Below are 21,570 nucleotides of genomic sequence, written 5' to 3' on the forward strand. Positions count from 1 at the left end.
ATTTTCACTCTGAGGGGTTTTGGCTGTGCTGTAAAACAGTTTTTTCTCTAATTAAAATACATTATAGTCCTAAAATAACTTTTCAATAAATTTTCAAAAGCATTCACTTGTTAGGGTTAATCTGATGTTAACATTAAGTTCTAAAATACCGAGGTAGGTAGCATTTTAATTCACAATCCACCCTATTTTAAGAGCAGTGGTTTCGCCCTTAGTGGCGCGAAATGGAATAACCTCGCCCACAACTCTCAGCTGTGTCATGTCGTGCGAGTTTAGCTTTAAAATAGCGAAGTACAGCGATTCAGCCTTCAAAATAAAAGATAACCACAGCATCTCCCGCCAGCTGTGAGTGCAAAATTAGCGTAATATTTTATTTTGAAAAGGATTCTTCGGATGTACACTTCTTTTGTCGTAACTTGCCGCTTTGCAGGGCTCACAAATCTGAGTGTACATGTCTGCTCACTTTTAGATTTTACGTATAAGACTATATGTTGTACTACATACCAAGAAACTGTTGATAACGGCAGTCTTACTCAGGCTAATTGATAAGATACCTTGAATTGCATTTATGACAGTTTGAATGAGTCGTTATTTTGTTGAATGAGAAATTACTTTTCTAGTCGTTCCATATAAACTTTGAATTGGTCACATTAGCTCTGCTTCGCTCTTGGAAACAATGAACTGGTAAGCAACGTTTACCTTAAAATAATACAACTGTTAGATTGTAATTTTCATTTGAGTCTGTCTGAGTAATTAATGCCCGAGCATGACTGAAATATGCTCGGGCCAGTGGTTTGGTGTTGCCCCTGTAAAGTTCTGAAGTTAGCCAGCATCCTAAAATGAAGGGTGTAAATGCTGAAAAGTGTGCTGGGCAAATAGCATTACTTAATAACATATATATGTTGGTTGCGAACCCGGGACCCTCTTCCAGTGAGGCAACAGTGCTAACCATTTATCGAACATGCTGCCCTAGAACTAAACGTTAAAATAGTTGTCTATATATTCAGTATTTACTATGCTGTAACGTCAAATGTCTTCGTATTTTAAAGAGTAACCCCTGAGGGTTACACACAGTACATGTTAGGCATGTTTTGTAGACGTGAACGTTTCAAATATTTAAAAAGTTTCAAACGTGAATAGAGTTGTGTTCCTGTAAATCCTGCAGGGAAAAAAGCCTGGATTTCATTGTGTTCTTCTTCATGCTGACAGTGTAAAAGAAGAAAGTCGCAGTGGATCTCCTCACTGCCCCAGGCCGGATGAGTCAGAGAAGCCGCTGGGCACATCAATGAAGACTGGATCTGCTAGTGGTCAGTCAATAGTCAGAATCTCAGTGTGACGTCCCCAAGGGTTGTAGAGAAGCATATTCTGGGAATTTCTTTAGATAATCCAGTTTGAATTATTGAAGGGTCACTTTGTTTTTTGTTTTTTTTAAACGCGGAAGTGATTCTTTAGTATATTCCATGATTCTCCTCACCTTTGTTATTAACAGTTGTCTAGAACAAACAAGAAACCATGTCATACATGCATTTACCTGATGAAAGTATATTTCAGTGTGGACCCTGACATGGCCTTAACTATCACTGTTTGTTGAAGATATCGGTGTGAAATCTGGGAACACCATGTCTGAAGTAGTCATTACTAAGGAAATGGAGGAAGAAGAGAAGCAGCTGATGGAGGAAAGCGAGAAGAAAGAGAAGGAGATGATGGAAAAGGTGTGTTTTTATTTGTTCCACCATTTCTTTTTTATAAATCTCTGTGATACCAGAACCTGGTTTAGCACATGTATTTCTGCTGTAGATTTACACTGACACACCAATGACACAACAACAATGACAGTGACACACCAATCCCCAAAGGGAAATTCAGAAATTCCTCATGAAATGTGTGGAGTTCCTTATTTCGAAAATGAGCTCCAAACACTAAGAAGAAACATTTTCTAAAGTAAGAGTTATCTGTGCATGCACATGACCTTACCCTATTTACCTCTCCACTTGCTTCTCAGTTTTTTAGTACAATGGTGTTACTTGCTAATGCGTGATGGTGTTCACGCTAACAACCCAAAAATCTAGCAGAGTAGCATAAACAGGGCAAAGGAGACGCACATGCTCAATTGGGGCTTTCTGAAAAATGTGCCCCATTCATTTTGTGGACAATAAACATGTCAGGATGTGGCTCACTGGTGTATTTTAATAGATTTTAGACAACAACGGTGGTATATAGCACAGACAAAGATGCTAAGTCAGGTTCTAGATCCACAGATATTACAGCGAGTGCACCAAATTTTTTGTTGTTTTTAGTTTCTGTGTGGAATTTATGGAAAATAACACAAACCTAGAAAAATCATTGGCCTTATTCATTACGTTTTGAATTGCTCAGTCGCAAATTATCAAAAGCTGTCAAAAATGTAAGCTAGCACCAAATTTTGGCTTAGGATGTTTCATTTTCAGTTTAGCTTAATTTATTTGCAAAGTGTAAAATCATAGCACTTTGCATTAAAACCCAACAAACCTTAAGAGCAAGCACTTGGACACTGTGGGGAAACCTCCAGCAGAAACGGGCTCAATTTGGGAAGCCATTGGTCATGACCTTGTTTGACTTACTTTCTGATTTTTGTTCTTTGCTTAAAAATATGTTTTTCCTATTTAGACAAAGTTGTTTTCTAGCTGTTGTGTTCAGACATCATATAAAATTTGATGACTATGGATTTTCTTTGGTTAAACTTATTGGAAAATATGTAAGGAGTGTCATTTTTAAACTTATTGGAAAATATGTAAGGAGTGTCATTTTTAAATCAGCATGAAAACTGGTGCGAGTGTAACATTTGGAAACATGGATGTCCAGTCCTTGTCTTGTCTAACACTGTCAACTGTGTCATAAATCTGTGATTCTCAAGGCACGCAAATCATGGGAGAGGAATTCTCATGACATGCGTTTTAAGAGACTGCAACATTTGCTTCAGAAGAGCAACATCTACTCAAAATTCCTGCTGACTAAAATGGAGCAGCAACAGAATGAGGTAACGTGTGAAGAGCACTACAAGAACTACCTGCGCTGTCTTTGTAAATGCTGGCTGCAGACTAAATTAACTACCAGCACTTGTTTTTCTGTGAATGATTTCAGGAGAAACTCAGAAAGGAGAAACTGGAAAAGAAGGCCAAGAGGGTGAAGGACATTGTACTATAAAACATTTAAGCCCAGCATTAAAATACTGTTTAACATACTAACAATTTGTTTACTTTTAGACATCAAACAATGCAGAATCTGACAAAGGTGAGTAGATTCTCTTATCTGTTTATCGTGTGTGTGTATATGTATGTGTGTATGTGTGTGTGTGTATGTGTATATATATATATGTATGTATGTATGTGTGTGTGTGTATATATATATATATATATATATATATATATATATATATATATATATGCATTGTCTGTTCTCTCATGAATACAAACTAAAAGTTTTTAGAGAAGCAGGCATTACTCAAAGTTTCACTTTGAGTAATGCCTGGTTTTATTAACATCAAATTGAAATATGTATGAATTTTTATGTTATTGACCATTCCCTATTAAACTAGATAAAAAGAAGCGGAAGAGGGATGAAGACTACAAAATAGCAGATGTCATGTCGAAAGAGGTTAGATCTCATTTAACATTTAGGCTGATTTGTACATTTATTATTTACTGATCATCTCCCATTTTTGCTTGATTTTGTCTTCCAGGAAATCATGTCGCAAGCTAAAAAAGCAAAAGTGGAGGATGCGGTAATTGTGTATATTTTTCTGGGTGGGATATCTTTTAAAAAGTAGGGTCACTGAACACAGCACATCCAGATGTCAACATGTCAAACATCTGATATTAGGATGCGGAGCCAGTGCAGAAGAAACTGGAAGCTGAGGATATCGAGAAGATGAGCGATTCTAACCAAGACATCAAGAACCGCCTGTCTGAGACTGTACGAGACAATGCCAAACATCTTCTGCATGCTCACAGAAGGGTGAATGGCCACCCGGTCCCTGCCCAGCAGCCCCAGCTCTTTACGGGAGGTGTCATGAGGTGGTACCAGATTGAAGGCATTGAGTGGCTGAGGGTAAGTAGGGCTTGACCATCATGGGATTGTGCAATCTGATTATATATTAATATATTTGTTGGTTAGATTCCCTCTGTCACTTTGATGACAGCGTTTCCAGTCTAGTGAGTCAATAGAACACAAAGTCAATTTCCTAGGTTCACTCTTCATGTTGGAAATATCAGACAAAATAGCTTGAAGTCCATTTAATAGATGAAGTTCTTGATCATATAATCTCCATCTTCTGCAGCAGATGGAGTTTGGCCAATTACCACTGCATTTTCAGTAATCATTTTCTTCTGTGGACTTTGAAGGATGTCCATACTGGTTTAAATGTTGTGTTTTAACCTCTCAAGGGAAACTCAGAAGTGATCAGTAAGTCAGTTCAGTCAACTCTGAATGATGACACTCTTGAGCATGTAGTAGTTTGTTAGGTGGGTGTGGGAATGGGGCCACAATACTACAGTTTTACTATCGCGCTTTCTTTTGGTTGCTTTTTTATACTTGTGTTACACTAGGAGTTAAGAGTTTAGTGTAAACATAACTGCTTTTACTTTTTCAGCAGTACAGCATTATTTTTAATGGAGTCAAGAGAGCCAAGAGTTTCATCTAACACTAGTAGACAAAATTATTGTAAATATATACATATTCATCAGTTGCAGGACACACCAGAGGAGTAAAAAAAAGTACGACTTATAGTCCAAAAAATACAGTACTTACTTAGTATAGTTATTTTACATTTAGATTATTCTATATATCTATAAGATTATTTATAGATCTATGATTGTAACCTCAAAGGTTGACCCATTATTGATTTTGGAAATTAGCGGTTGATAAGCATATAGCATCTTGAAGAAATTAAATGACTCTTAAATGTAGGAGGCAGATGGAGTTGGATAGAAACTCATGGTTTTTTTGAGAAAAACAAGCTAGGTTCATAGAATAAGTTATCAAAGTAGCAGACTAGGATTTAAAGGGATATCCATTTCTGGAAATGAACACAGCTTTAATTCAAAGTTGACAAACTCTAAACTTCTGTAAAGCTGCTTTTAAAGCTACAGCCCTTAATTATAGATGTACCTTATTATAAATGAATGTGAACCAGCAGCTTGTGGTTTTCCCTCTGTGTTGTCAGATGTTGTGGGAGAATGGCATCAATGGTATCCTTGCTGATGAGATGGGATTGGGAAAGACCATCCAGTGCATCGCTCACATTGCAATGATGATAGAAAAGAAAGTAATGGGCCCCTTTCTGGTCGTAGCCCCTCTTTCCACTCTGCCCAACTGGATTAACGAATTTAAACGCTTCACACCAGAGGTAAGATGTTCTTGAGTAAAATGGGCATATACCACATTAATCTCCCTGTATTCCAGAAAACAGGTTTAGCAAACTGGATTTAACCCTAACTCTGAGTTGATTAACCCTGAGATCGTAAACTTTTTGGTTCCAGAACAGCTAATCAGAGTTTGTGCAAGCAACTCTGTGTTGAGTAACTCTGGGTTAGCCGTTGGCACGAGCACTATAAAAATCATCATTAATAAAGCCAAAAGCGCCTGGCAGCAGCTTAAGATGACATCACTGGTTTCATTTCAACATTCAGTGGCTTTCATTCCAAACACAAGGCAGTTTTAACGCTTAGGCTACATTTATCTGCAAATCATTACAATCCTCTGTAACGTTTTTGTGTTTGATCTCGACATTTGATCTAATAGTCTTAAGACCTGACAGGAGGTGATTTAATTAACAAAATGACAGTTGTTCTGATAGGCCTATCCACAGAGTGCCAGTGTAATGAACGACTGTGTAGCTTATAAATCTTATTCTGAACTGAGGATAAATCCACACTGTACATGCAAGGAGAGACCACTGTCCTTACACTAACTGAGTGATCATAAAAAAGTCATGTCAATAAAGATAAATTATTAGCTAGCGTCTATCTGGGATTTTTATCTGCTTCTTCTAATTCAGACTTCTGAAAACTAATGCCCTCCCATAGTGCTTTGATATGTACTGTATGAATAAGGAAATGAAACAGCCTCTCTGGCAGCTTCTGCAGTCTTGCATGGAGGAAGGGAGACAGAAAGTTGAAGTTTCTTGAAGAAAACCTACCATTGAGCAGGTTAGTTACGCAGAGCAACTAATCTGAGTTTACATGATCTGTGTTTCTGGAACAGAAAACTTAGAATTTCTTTCAACTAAGGTTAAATAACTTTTACTAAACCTGCTTTCTGGAATACCCCCTGATCCAAGCTTTACTTAGAAGATCACAAATACAGGCCACATCTTTTCTGCCACCAGTAGTGATTGACCCTGGCTGTCTTTCTTTATGTTTACTTTAGTCCATCAGTCTGAAGTGTCATGTGTTTGTCCTAGGTGTCTGTGCTGCTTTATCATGGCCCCCACTTAGATAGGACCAAATTGCTGAAGAAGATCCGTCGACCTCAGGGGCCCCTCAGCATGTTCCCTGTTGTTGTTACCTCCTTTGAGATCTCCATGATTGACAGAAAATTCCTCCAGGTTTGAACTCTGCTCATCCTTTATTAAAAAAATAAAGAATTTTTTATACTAGCATGCATGACTGAAAATATAGAACGTAACAATGGTACTAACAATAGTTAAAATAAAGAGTTTGTACATGTAAGTGAGAAATAAAATAGTAAGGTGCATCAGTCAGATGTTAGTGTCAAATGGTCTGTTGTTAAACGTAAGGTAAAAATTTTGTGACAATTGTGAAGTCTGGTGACAGGGACAAAGGACCCGCAGCAGTGCTTCTTCACATGCTTCACAAGCAATGTGGGTGCCCAAGGCGAACATGGGCCTCAACATCCAGGGCATTTTTAGTCATACCTTTAACTTCTTCGTCCTCACACAGCAAAGACATCAAGGTGTCTAGAACCGCACCTGTAGAAAAACCGAATAAAACATATTAACTATATACTATAAATTTATTATATAAACTCGTGTACTCAATATTTTCACAAGCAATTATCTATGTAAAATAAGAATGTACTTTATGTTCATTCACATACCACATATATTAGTTAACGGTTTTACTGAAGTAAAAACAAGACAATTGAGTTACACAAATAATACTAAAATACACAAAAAACACTTCTGCAACTCGTGTCACGAATTGGCATTCAGATGCTATTTTAGAATACCAAATCAAGTAAATACAAAGTTAGTTTTAAGTGCTTGATGAAAAATACCTTAACCATGAATTGTGGGGCCCTGGTAGTTTGGGGCCCTAGGCGACCTCCTACCTTCGCCTAATGGTAAGTCCGCCTCTGTGTGGGTGTAGAAGTCTGTCACTGACGGTGCTGCTCAGAGCAGTCATATGACCTGTAGGGGTGGGATGTATCCATAATGAGTCCTCATTCTCATTTCATTTTAGAGAGTACCACATAACATAGCTAGTCTTTTTTTTTTTTTAAATCAGTTTGTCTAGTTTTGCCTGCTACTGTGCTACCACTGCACCATTAGTCCACTGCATAGAAAATGGCTACTCTACACACAGTCATAAGTTTGAGTAAGTTTGAGGAGTATACTACGTACTCCAAAGGATCTTGGTGTTCTCTGACATGTTCTGGATCACAGATCTGAATTCATCCTCTTTTCTATATGTGATGCACCCTACAACAGAGTCACCAAAAAAATTCTGCGGGTTACAGCATGCTGAGTTGTAAGCAGAGTTACAGTACTCTGTGATTTCCTAGTTTCCCTTTAACTCAGTGTTAAACAATTCATTTGACACCTGAGTTTTTTTTTGACTTTGGTAAAGATCAGATCACAATTCATGACCAATTTATGCAGAAATCCAGGAAATTGCAAACATTGCTATTGCATTTTCTTGTAACCGTATAGAGGATCAACAGGAATGGAGTGTGGACAGCACACCTGGTCTTACATTTAACATTTAAATTTGGCAGGGTGGAATTCAGGTTTAAGCTTCCAGAGATTAGGCTTAGAACGTCACCACCAATGGAAAGCAAAGGGGGGAGCATACACTATTAGGATTTTAAAAAGGAAGATAGTAAGGTTTCATGCTAATGGCTAACAGTTCAGTGCCCTTTTTGCAGTTAATATTTAATTGCAATTCACCCAGATAAACTTACCAAACACTTGCAAAAACAGAGACAAGTTGCTTTAGTGGGCTGCCATCCCACAGCTGTTGTTCTACATTGATGATTAATGAATCTTTTGTCATTTTATGTGGAAATTCCAAATGTTTGCTGGTTTAAAACAAGCAATTTTGGACTGCTGCAACATATAGCAGATGCCTTTTACTTTTTTGTGACATTTTATAGACATAATCATGAATTCATTTATTATCCAAGACTAACTTCCATATTATTGCACAATAATTATAATTGTTGTAGCCCTGTTTGACTCTTAGTATTGTGTAAGAATCCAGATGATATCCATTTCCTATTACAGCAGTTCCAGTGGAAGTACCTGATAGTGGATGAAGGCCATCGGATTAAAAATCTCAACTGTCGGCTGGTGCGGGAGCTGAAGATGCTTCCTACTGATAACAAGCTACTGCTGACAGGGACGCCACTGCAGAACAACTTGGCTGAACTCTGGTCCCTCCTAAACTTCCTGCTGCCGGAGGTCTTTGATGATCTCAAGAGGTAATTTCTGTTATTACTGGTGACTGAGTGTTGATCACAGTATTGCTGATCCTCATTTTAAAGCCAGAATGCAAGAGTTTCGGCCTCTAAGAAGAGTTTCATAGAAACACTGATTACACAAACAACAAAATTGGAAAATCAGCATTACAATTGAATGTAATGAAACATTAAGTATTAAGAGTTTGCTGTAGGGTGGCATTGTCACCTCACAGCAAGAGGTTTCTGGGTTTAATTCAATTAAAATCATGATTGGCATGGAGTCTTTTTATGTGTTTCTGCATGTTCTTCCCATATCTGTGTGGGTTTTCTCCAAGTACTTTGGCTTTCTCCCACAGTCCAAAGACTAATGACTGGTGACTACAAATTGCTCATAGGTGTGCCTATGAGTGTGAATGGTTGTCTATATCTCAGTTGTTGGTTAAGAATAGCTGTTGTTAGCTCACCTACATGTTGAGCCTCCCAGGCACTAAAATAAAAATACAGCAGAACTAGTAACCCATGTTTTACGTTTAATTTGATCCAATACATGATTAATCTTTTCATGTAAGAAGTGGACAATACAAATCTACCCAAATCACCCAAGACGGCTACATTGCTCACACTCGTACTGATACACGAGTTTTGTACAAAAAGATACCTGAACATTTTCAATACACTCCACTGGTTCAAAACTTTATATCTCAGATTCACAATGATGTATAGGTGCAACCATGTGATTAAACAAATACAAAGATTGATTGCAGCTACTTTATGAACAAACCTTAGCAAGAAAAGCATTGCTTTCTTGCCTTGTCTTGCTAAAAGTTGTCACGTTTTCCACCATGACAATTTTGGTGTAAACCACATACCCAGATATTTGTAACAATTAACCACTTCAATCTGTTCACCAGCAAAATATAATTTTTCATCCTTATTTAGAGAGCCCCCTGTTCTAAAAACCATGATTTACGTTTTACTCAAATTCACTCTCATACCGTAAAGATTACATTTTTCCAGCTGTTCAATCTGTTTCTGTAACCCTCCAATTGTATCTGCTGTATTAGCCATATCATCAGCATATAACAAGGCCTGTACTTCTGTGATACTTTCAATCTGAATACCTTAATAATTTTTCTTCAACTTTGTTGTATATTCTTTTAAGAAAAGCATAAACAAAAGTGGACTCACCATGCAATGGTGCAGACAAAATACTTCTAAACCAACAGTTCCTTTCACACATTAAGTTAAGAATACATAGATCTCAATACACTAAACTTTTCCACCAATGCTATTCTTAATGAGAGTGAAACACAAAAGATTATGCTGGATACTGTCAAAAGCTTAGAAAAATAATATTTCTGAACCACTGACTGTGAAATACAAATATCTATTGTAAAATAATCTGACCTATACCCTGCCTGTTCTTCATAAACCATATTATTTACTTCTACATACTACTAATACTAATCTCCGGTTGTACTTTGTAAAAGTTTTACCAAACACATTAGGCAACAAAATCCTCCTATAATTTCCTATATCATTTTTGTCACCATTTTGTATAGCGGACAAATCATAGCCTCACACCAAATCTCTGGAAAGTACCCTGTATCTAGTATCTAAGAGAGCATTATAGAATATAACATATGTGATGTTTTCAGCATCTCAATAATAATGCTGTCTGGTAAAGGGGCCTATAATAGGCTCCAGTAATGCTACTATCTAAAATTTCAGCTTCATTAAAAGATACAATTTCATGATTATTCACACAATCTGTGACAAAGTTTTCAAAATCGGCATCTAAATTCAGATAACTTTATAAAATATTCTAGCCACTTATCATGTGCGATATTAGATTGTATGTTATTAGACCTTCCATAACTTTAATTTTTTTCCACAGCTGCTGTTTTGCATGTTTTGTATGCTACTCATACGTTTCTCAAGAATATAATTGTTCATAGTCCCCACATGACCTGTTCTTCTAAATTGATTTACAGCACTGTATTTTATTTATACATTTCTGAAATGAAGGTGATGAAGTTTGACATTTTATGCCATTTCTCGGGGGCACGTACATAATTACCTGGCGCACCTCAGATTATTTCCATATGAACAGTGTGCTCAGTGCGAGGCGGGATGACATTAGCTATAATGAGGTGAGACGGGAAACCGTACATCTCCTTACTTTCAAATGGATTAAATAATGATTTGTTTTCGACTTGAATTGTTTCATTTAAAAGAAAACATTTCAAGCTTTCTAGCCATATAATTCTCATTTTATGAGCCAAGTATTCGCTGACATACTGGTTGTTTATTTATGTATCTGTGAAGAGAGAGTGCGCCCTGTTTGCTTTCTTTATTTTACAAAAGCACAGCGTTTCTTGTTATGAGTGTATACAAATAAACTAGACCCTTTACTGATTCGAATGATATATTGCTCTTATCTGTATAATCAAAACTGACAGAGTAATTTAAGTTCGATTCTGTATTATCAGGAGAAGATGCCACAAAACGTGCCGGCGCGTTCGTCGACCCTTGAGGGTTAACCTTATCTTTCGGTTTCTATACCCTTCAAAATTATCATTAGTAGAATAACTACCACTTGCTATATATTACGAATCATCAGACTCAATGCAATCACATTCATTACCAGTCCTACCATTACCCCCTGTATTGTTCGAGATATTTTCATTCACCAGGTCATTTGTCACTCTTAATTTGGCCGTAACATTCGCTGTTTTTCACCAAATGGAATGATTTTCGGTGACAAACCTTAATTTCACATAAATTTTGAAAATATGATTTTCCATAGGTCAGTAATACACTGTGGGCAAATTCACTACCCTTTCGTTATGTTCGGGATGAAAACATCCACTACAATAAACTGCTGTAATAATATATCAGAAAAATAAATTTTTAAACTACTAAATGTTTTTTTAAACAATTCCATGATTTTTAACCCTTTAAATGTCAATTTCATAAGTGATGTCAAGGAAAAAACACACAAAATAACTTATTTTCAATATAAAGGGAGATTGTGGATGATGTCAAAGATTAATACTGATTTTGATGCATTGTTAGTTCTGTGCAGCATCAGATTTAAATTTTTTCTGACTAATTTATTATTTGTGGATGTTTCTGCCCCATCTCCCCCATTGAACAGCCATGACACTATATAATCATGCATTCTTGATGGTTGGTGGTTTCCCTGTTGGAAAGAGGTAAATTTGTATTTTTACTGTTGACAACGAAGTGGCCCCATTAAACCTTTACACAGGCCTGTGCATAGAAGGCTTAGTTTCTGGCTTTTATATGGAGTTGTGTGTGTGTGTGTATGTATTTTACAGCAGTTTATTATAGTGGATGTTTTTATCCCGAACATAACGGAAGGGTAGTGAATTTGAACAGTGCACAAGGGTTAAAGTCCCCTGCAATGATTAACTTCTTCTCCAACTTGATCTAACGCATCTAGAATTTCATTTTCAAAGAACTAATACCATTTTTTTTTCCTTCTCTCTCTCTATATGAACTAAATCCCTCTAGGAAGATATAAATTAAAAGTATGAACAATGTTATCCTCTCTTTTTGTTGGAATATAAAAATATGCAATCAGTTGCTGGTTAACAAATCCAAGAAAAATATTTCACAATAGAATCATGGACATTCACATAGATACCTCCAAAATTTGACACGCTTATGATTAAAATCAAGATCAAGATGTTCAGTAACCTTTTTGTCACTCTTCCCATATTTCTCGATCCGACTGCGGAATGTAATAAAAGACTCATGCTTTTCCTGAAGTTCAGCGTTTTCACGCTCAAGTCTCAATTTGCGTTACGTGTGTGGAATTCTCTTGGCTCTATGCCACCTGCTGCTCCTGACTGTTGACCTGAGAACTGTAAACATTTTACTTGATGACTGATTATCTGACCATGTAAAAGGAAAACTAGAAGGCAATACTGATGTGAGAATTGTTTATGGAAAAAGTTATTAATTCTATTCTGCTTCTGCCATTTTCATCTCTGCAGTGGAAAACAGCTACCTCACTAGGCCAGCTAATTGATAAATACGTTGATTAGGGCTGGGCGATATGGCCTTAAAAAAAATCTGCCCTCCAGAGGTTGTGCTTGTGCTGCCGCGGTCTTATTCATTTCGTAGGGCACAACATCTCTCCCACTAGGCAGCTTGCCTCTGTTTGAGGTGTTGCAGTAACTTGGTCATACTGCTACCTTGCTAGCAACAGACTTCAAAACACACTTTGCAGCAGGGTGTTGTTTGTTTTGTGTCTGACACCGTAAAACTGAACCAGTTTCCAAATTACAAATGACACTTTGAACGAGTTCTTCCCTCTTCGCTGCCACGTTGTTTGTGTATCGTTAATATGGCAAACATGCAAGGAGAGGGGCTGAGCCCAGAGGGGAATGTCAGTGGATGTTAAAGAGAAAACCAATTTTCATTCAAACAACACAATGTAAACTACACGTTTGAATTAATTAATAAATCGGTTTATCGCCCAGCTCTAATGTTGATAAATACATTTAATAATCAATTTTTATCGATTACTTGTTGCAGTCTAAACCTATCACATGTTGAAGACCAATGAGTGTGCTGTGGTAAAAATAATCAAACCTGCATATTAGACTGTCCTTTTCCATATATATAAGTCAATCTCCATAATCCACACACATGCAGTAAGATTAGACGTATGTGATTGCTTTGTGTTGTTAATTGTTCATCTTTAATTTAGGACTGAGTTTTAAACCTCTCATTGATGTTTCTTGTGCAGTTTTGAGGCATGGTTTGATATTGACCACCCTCAACGAGGTTGAGAGTGTGGTGGCTGCTGAACGTGAGCAGAACATCCTGAGCATGCTTCAGCACCAGGTTTGTCACACACCGCAGTGCAATCACGAGACTATTACATATACTTTTGAAATAATGTGTTACAGAAGTGTATTTATTTAAATGCTTCTCTGTCATTAGTTCTTTTTTATTTGGTACATATTGTTTTGTTTTCTCCATATATCACATTACTAATTTTATCCATTACCTTTTGAAGTATTCATATCACTTCATTTTTTTCCACACTATATTGTAAATTTAGTTTGAAATTGGTTTTAGATTTTGTGCATCAATCTACATTTGGTAACCCATAATGACAATTTTTTTTCTAATATATTGAAAGTCCAAAGTAAAATCTCTGATTTACAGAAGTATTAAGACATTTTTCTGTGGCACTCCAATTTGTGATCACCTGCATTTTGTTGGCTTTAATTGTTTGAATTGTGTCTAGAATTAGTTTGGCAAATAATTTGACTGGACTTAAAGTTGCATACCAGTTTATATAAGAACTCTCTATAGTCCACAATTAAAAATTTAACCAACAGGACTCTTCCTATAGTTGTACAGCTTATGTCCACTTAACAATAGGCACTGCTCATCATCTAATTAACAGCAAAATTATGGTGGCATCATCATGCTGTGGTGCTGTCTCCGACATACAGTGTGAATGCTAAATGTACTAAATTGCGTAACAAAATAAACACAATATAAACCACCACAAAAATGAATAGACAAATCTAGGTGTGCAAAGCTTTGCAGAGACTTACCCAAAAAGACTTGAAGCTGCGCATGATGTGAAAGAAGCTTCTACAAAACTACTGAATTAAGGTTCTTAATACTTTTGTTATTGATTGTTGTTGATTCTTATGACATGTGCAAAATATCTGATCACATGTTTTCATTTTATTATGGGTTATTGAATGTAAACTGCTGGGCAAAACAAGTACTCAATTTGAAATTAAATCTGTAACGTAAATCTGTAAAGTGTGAAGCCATGGTATATGGACTTTGATTGTTTGCCTCAAGGTTTGTAGCTACCAGGGAAAACATGCATGTCATAGAGGTTTTCTGTTTCAGATTCTCACTCCATTCCTGCTGAGGCGGCTGAAGTCAGACGTGACACTGGAGGTTCCCCCAAGAAAGAGATAATTGTTTATGCCCCTCTGACAGCCAAACAGGAGGCCTTTTACACAGCTGTGGTCAACAAGACTATTGTCAAGCTTTTGGGCCAGGAAAAGGTAACAACAGTATTTGGAGCTAAAATCTAAATTGGTGACTTCATTCTCCAATAGTCACACAGTGGATTCCCCATGGTGATAGCTTTGTAGTCCCTACAAATGGTAGTTCTCTTAAATACCAGGTTTGATAAATACCAGATTCAAAAGAGGTTTTCAGTCTATCTGTTAGCCTTTCATCAGGCTAGTATAACAACTGATGTCAACCTAGAGCAAATATATGGTCACTGGTGTATGTGGTGGTTGAAGTTAAAGTCTAGTCAAGTACATACACAGGTTACAGTACATTTAAAATATGGGCCCTAAGGTATAATCTTACTGCTACAAAAGTAAGTACATCTGTGACCACTGCAACAAAAGTCAGTTCATCTGTGATCACTGCAGTAAAAGTTAACCCTCGGGTCGACGAGCGCGCCGGCACGTTTTGTGGCATCTTCTTCTGATAAGGCCGAAACAAACTTAAATTACTCCGTCAGTTTTGATCATATAGATAAGAGCAATATATCATTCGACTGTGTGAGGGGTCTAGATGTATTTGTATACACTTAACAACAAAACGCTGTGCTTTTATAAAATAAAGAAAGCAGACTGCGTGCACTCTCTCTGTCATCTCTCTTCACAGACATAATAACCTGAATCTCAGTGAATACTTGCCTCATAAAAATGTGAAATATATGGCTAGAAAGCCTGAAATGTCTTCTTTTAAATGAAATAATTCAAGTCGAGAACAAATCATCTCTTTTTATGAAATCTGTATGAAGGTAAGGAGCGGCACAGTTTTTCTCACCTCATTATAGCTAATGTGATCCCGCCTCTCACTGAATGCACATTATGTGGTAATATGAACAGTGCATGGTCACTTTTTCTGTGCCTTTGGATGATGGCACGTTACGCAGGTGAAGAAGTGCTTTTTATGGTTCCAGGCAGCAACGAACAGGTTACTTTGTCCTCAGAGGAAAAACACGATTCGATGACAAATTTTGCATCTGCATTGCACTGCACTAATTCCCTTTCTGCCACATTCCTGACTGAAAGGCCTTTTATGTGGATCTTTGTCTTGTCAGGTAGATCACATGATTATTCATGATCAGACAGCGTACCGCTCCTTACTTTCATACAGATGACATAAAGAGAGATGATTTGTTTTCGACTTGAATTGTTTCATTTAAAAGTAGACATTTCAAGCTTTGTGTATGTCTTTGAGGCAAGTATTCGCTGAGATTCTGGTTGTTTTATTTAAGTGTCTGTGAAGACCGGTGACAGAGTGCACTCTGTCTGCTTTCTTTATTTTCCAAAAGCACAGCATTTTGTTGTTATGAGGGTACCGGTGTGTTCGTCAACCCCTGAGGGTTAAATATGGACCTTTAAATGTACTTTAATTAGCCAAAAATTTTCCTTTTCAAATTGACTGCATTCTTCTAGGGCTTTGTGTAGCTGCCTTTTGAGGTTTATTCGTTTTTTAATCACCATCCAAGTGACTCAAGGAGAAGCTATGATTTGAAAGTGCTACTCTTTTGGGTTATTCAGAAGGAGGATTCCGTAGTGTTGACATCGACGGCAGGCCGAAGCGTCGCAGTCAGAAAGTGGTAAACTATAAAGAAACGGATGGAGATACTGCGCGTGACATGGAAGAATATCTGGAAAGGGTCCGAAAGGACTTAGAGCAGAGGTCAGTACTTTGTACACACACATTAATTATAATAATTCAGTGTAGTTGGCTTATGAGGTTTATTCATTTAGCTTTCATTGATACTTACTTCCTCACTTGCTTTGTTATTATCATTTATCTTAGTAATCTGTTTTTATTCTCTTTTCTGCTTCCACTTGATCCCGTCAGCTCCCCTCCAGTGCTGGATGTCCAAAGCCCAATAGATGCAGAGATCAACCTCAAGCTGCAGAACATCCTTATGCTGCTAAGGAGATGCTGTAACCATCCCTATCTGGTGGAGTACCCTCTTGACCCTGTCACACAGGAGTTCAAGGTAACACTTGCTGTCATGACCACTACCTTTAGCATCTCGCTGGAGTCAACAGTCAGATAAACTCCTTCCCAAATGACCACACTGATGAGAAATTTCAGCTTCACACAGCTAGTTGGAGTTGGGTAAAACTGAGAAATGATCATGACCATTAGAAACAATATACACACATTCCAATAAACATGTTATTTGCCAAAATACAAATCAGCTTTCATAATAAAATGTTCCTAAAAATTAACATTCATGACAAAATAAGCTCTACATACAGTGCTGTAAAAAAGTATTTGCCCCCAATTCAGTTTTTTCCCCTTAATAAATTAAATTATTTAAAAACTGCATATTGTATTTACTCGTTATCTTTGTGTAACAAAGTTTTGTAATTTGTAATTAGTTTTATGATCTGAATCATTTTAGTGTGACAAATATGCAAAAAAAAAAAAATCAGGAAGGGAGAAGTATGTTTGGAAGATTGCAGGATCTAGTCCAAAATATGTTGTGATGCCTGTCATCCCCTCCAATCATGAGAAGAATGTGGGCTATCGAATATTATGGTCTGAGAGAAACTCACAGCTCTCTCCGCTTCCGCCTTAGCTGCCTCTGCTTCATCACATGCGAAGTCTAGGGATACGTATTGTTAAGGTACTCTTATTGATACTGCATATCAATCCGGTATTTTAACAGTGCTGTTATTGATACTTTTAGAGGAAGAAAGAAATTTAGAACATGAACTGAATTGCATGAATTGTAAAGTGCTGTTTACGTCAACGTTTGAGAAGTAGAGCCACACTTAGATAGCGCTCTCCGCCATCCTTGAGTTGATATGTCTGCTGCGGCCGCAAGTGTGGGCTACGTCATGTAAAAGCCGCTTACAGACACAGTAGGAAGGTAGTCAGAGTGAAGTGCTGAGAGAGGTGTCTCATTTTGTGTGCGACTAGCAAAAACATATTACACATAGATATTTGACTCTATGGGCGGAAGTGCACATTTATCGTGACTACTTCAATACCAATAACAGCCCTGTTAAGACTGGAGCTTATCCATATATACACACACATATACATATATGTATATGTGTGTATATATGGGCTGTACAGGGAGTGCAGTTTGATATGTCTTTCTGAGTCCTGGTTGAACGACAACATACCGGACTCATGTGGGTATACCTGGCTTCAGAACTGTACGAGCGGACAGAGACCCAAGGACGAATGGAAGGACGAAAGGTGGGGGAGTTATCCTACTTTTCAATTAGAAATGGGTTTAAGCCCTGAAATGTGACTGTGAAAGATATTGAATTGGCCTCAGTTGGTTTCCGCCCATACTATGTACCAAGGGAGATGCCATACATTGTCACCATTGTTGTTTACATTCCACCGGTGGCGGCGCCTGCAACTGCGTGTGACGTCTTCCATGATGCCGTTGCTAGGATACAGACCCAGCACCTTGATGCATTCATTGCAATTACAGGGGATTTCAATCACATCTCTCTGTCCTCCTGCCTGACTGACTTTGCACTGTATGTGGACTGTCCAACACATGGAGAAAGGACTTTAGATCTGTTCTATGCTAACGTCAAAGAAGCTTATAGGGCTGTACCTCTTCCACCACTGGGTAGATCTGATCACAACATGGTCTGTCTTCAGCCCACATACAGACCTTGTGTGCAGAAGCTTCCTGTTACCACTGTCTTTCAGGAAATGGTCACAAGAGGCAAGGGATTCATTACCATACCATACCAGGGAGGTGTGGAGAGGGGTTAGGACCATCACTGGCTACAAACTCTGTCTTTGGATGGTGATGTGGATAGAGCCAATACCTTCAACCAATACCTAGTCCCTCCACCACCACCCCAGTGGTTGCTCCCTCCACTTCTGCTGCTGCTTCTTGTATCTCCCATGTCTAAGGCTGCTCCCTCCACCATTATCACCTGTTCCCTCCACATATTCAGCTGTCTCTTCTACCTCTGAGGATGCTCCCTCCCTCTCCAATGTGGCAGATGCTCCCTCTACTCCACGTATGATGCTGCTTCCTCCATCTCTGCAGCTCCATACTATACCTCATCCTCTGACTGCTACCTCTCCACCTATTTGACTGCTCCCTCTACCTCCATCGTTCCTCTGTTACAATCTGAACAGCTCCTTCTGTCGCTAACAACAGAAGAGGTTCAAGCTGAGCTCAGGAGACTTTGGCCAGGGAAGGCAGCTTGACCAGATAGAATATGTCCAAGGCTTCTGAAGGATCGTGCAGGACAACTAGCTGTCCCTCTTCAGGGGCTCTTTAATATGAGACTTCGGCTGGAAGACTTCTTGTCTAATACTGGCGCCCAAAACAGGGCAGCTGGTGGAGCTGAATGACTATAGACCAGTGGCTTTGACATCCCACATCACGAAGATCTTGGAGCAGCTCCTTGATCTTGATCCCCTTCAGTTTGCCTATCAGAAACACATGGGAGTGGAAGATGCAGTGCTTTACATGCTGCAGCGGGCATATGCCTTTCTTGATGTGCCTAGTTCATATGTGAGGATTATATTCTTCGACTTCTCCAGTGCTTTCAACGCTATATGGCCTCCCACACTGAGAAACAAGCTTCTATGCATGGGGGTGGCCCCCTCCCTAAAGTCATGGATTATGGACTATTTCACATTCAGACTATATGGCACACTATATGGCTATATGACTGTATGTCAGGCTGGGGAGATTTGTTTGAGACGCTGGAATACAGCACTGGGGCTCCACAGGGGACTGTTCTTGCTCCTTTTCTGTTCACGGTCTACACATCAGACTTTAGATATAACTCAGATTCTCGCCACATACAGAAGTATTCTTATGATACAGCTGTTGTGGCATGTGTGTGCGGTGGACGGGAGGGGGAGTACAGCTTGGTTCATACAGTGTCTGCAGTGACATGCTGTGCATGTTCTATCACATTGTCATGGCAAGTACACTGTTCTATGCTGCTGTCTGTTGGGGGAGTGGCATTATGAACAGAAACTGTGAGCAACTGGACAAACTGGTGAAAAAGGCCAGTTCTGTGCTAGGAAGGGGGCTGGACCCTCTAAGAACTGTGGTGGAGCAGCAGATGTGGAGGAAGCTGCTTTCTGTATTGAACAATAATAAACACCCCCTCTATGATATACTGACTAAACAGAGTAGCAGCTGCAGTGGGAGACCCATCTCACTCCGCTGCAGAACTGAGAGGTTGAGGAGATCCTTTGTCCCCACAGCCATTAGACTTTTTAATAGTAACTGTTATGTTATTTATGCTATTTATGTTATATGTTATTGACTGGGTGCCTTTATCTGTTTATTACATAGCGAAATTTCTATGTTAAAGTTAATATAAGAACTGCAGGACAATGAATAAAGTATCTATCTATATTGCTGTCTTTCAAAATTTAACCACGGCTCGTTTGACCCTCAGGGGTCGATGAACGCGCCAGCGTGTTTTGTGGCATCTTTTCCTGATAACATAGTTTGAATCTATTAAGGGGTCTAGTTAGTTATATACCCGCATAACAACAACAAAACGGTGGGCTTTTGTTAAATAAAGAAAGCAGACAGGATGTGCTCTGTCTTCTGTCTCTGTCATCTCTCTTCAGACACGTAAATAAAACAGCCAGAATCTCAGCGAATACTTGCCTCATAAAAATAAGAAATATATGGCTAGGAAGCTTGAAGTACGTTTTGTCTTGTCCTCATTACAGCTAATTTGATCCCGCCTCGCAATGAGCGCATTGTTCATATGGAAATAATCTGAGGTGAACCAGGTATTTATGTGCAGCCATTAATATGTTTAAAAGCAACTGACAAAAGCAAAAATGTCAGGGCATGTCAAAACTTGCCCAGGGCCCCAAAACACCCTCAGACCCTAATACCGGGTCTCGGTACCCATCCTTAGCGAGGGCAGCTACTGCTTTACTATTTGAGCTTTGGGACTTTCTGGATGAGCATGTAATCTAGGACCTGGTTTTCACTTATCCAGAGCTTAGGCCCTTCTTTGACATTGTGGTATTTATGGAGTATATATGCTTACCTGTGGCAGCAGTTGAACTTGAGCTCTTACTTGTATGGGCAGAATGAGTAACAGAAATGCAATAATTCAGTACTGAATTGAAAGTCACAGAAGGTTTGATTGTGAAGTTATTCCCGTCTTCACACTATAATAGCTGCTGGGCATGATACATTTTTCATGTTAGGTCCATTGATACATACATGTATATATTTATATTTTATATAATAAATTAAATCCGTATTCTGAACAGTCAAAACGGTCAAATGTAAATTTAACTTCATTAAAACAGAACAAAATCTTACGTCTTAAATCTACAACTAAAATATGAAAGCTTTGACATTTACAGAACAGACTAAATTTTTTGGTCTCTTCAAAAGAAATAAATTAGTTCTCTTGTTGTGTAGCAAGTGTCATGTGTTCGAAGGGACCACCAACACTTGCTTGGGTCGGAGACTGTAAAGTCTTGCATTTTATGTGCTCTAGAGTTTGGCACTGCTTTAGGGGGTTAAAAAGGTTAGTGGTATTACCTGTTTTTAGCAGAACATTTTGTTTTTGTCAAATAGTCTGTGATTTGCAGTGCATGCCACTCTTCTTCTTGTTGGACATTAAATATCTAAAATATTTCACTACTAAAGTCCTCAGACCGTTGCTGTCAACAATGCTGTATTCTTTTGAGCTCTGGACTGTGTCCATCTGGGTGTTTTTATTGTTAACTCTGACACTTGTTGTCAACATTTTCTGTTCTCTTCATTTTCTCTTTAATCTGGCCCCCATTCCTGACATACTATCTTACACAGCGATAGGAGACCAAACATTAGCACATGTGCTGCTG

At 38.3% G+C, this 21,570-nt stretch overlaps 1 pseudogene; it reads left to right on the forward strand.

The window, feature by feature from the left end:
* Positions 1-281: 281 nt before the first annotated feature.
* LOC113131779 (lymphoid-specific helicase-like) lies at positions 282-17,015 on the forward strand (annotated as a pseudogene).
* The last annotated feature ends 4,555 nt before the right edge of the window (positions 17,016-21,570 follow it).

Source organism: Mastacembelus armatus, chromosome 15 (genome assembly GCF_900324485.2).
Source record: "Mastacembelus armatus chromosome 15, fMasArm1.2, whole genome shotgun sequence".
Taxonomy (NCBI): domain Eukaryota; kingdom Metazoa; phylum Chordata; class Actinopteri; order Synbranchiformes; family Mastacembelidae; genus Mastacembelus; species Mastacembelus armatus.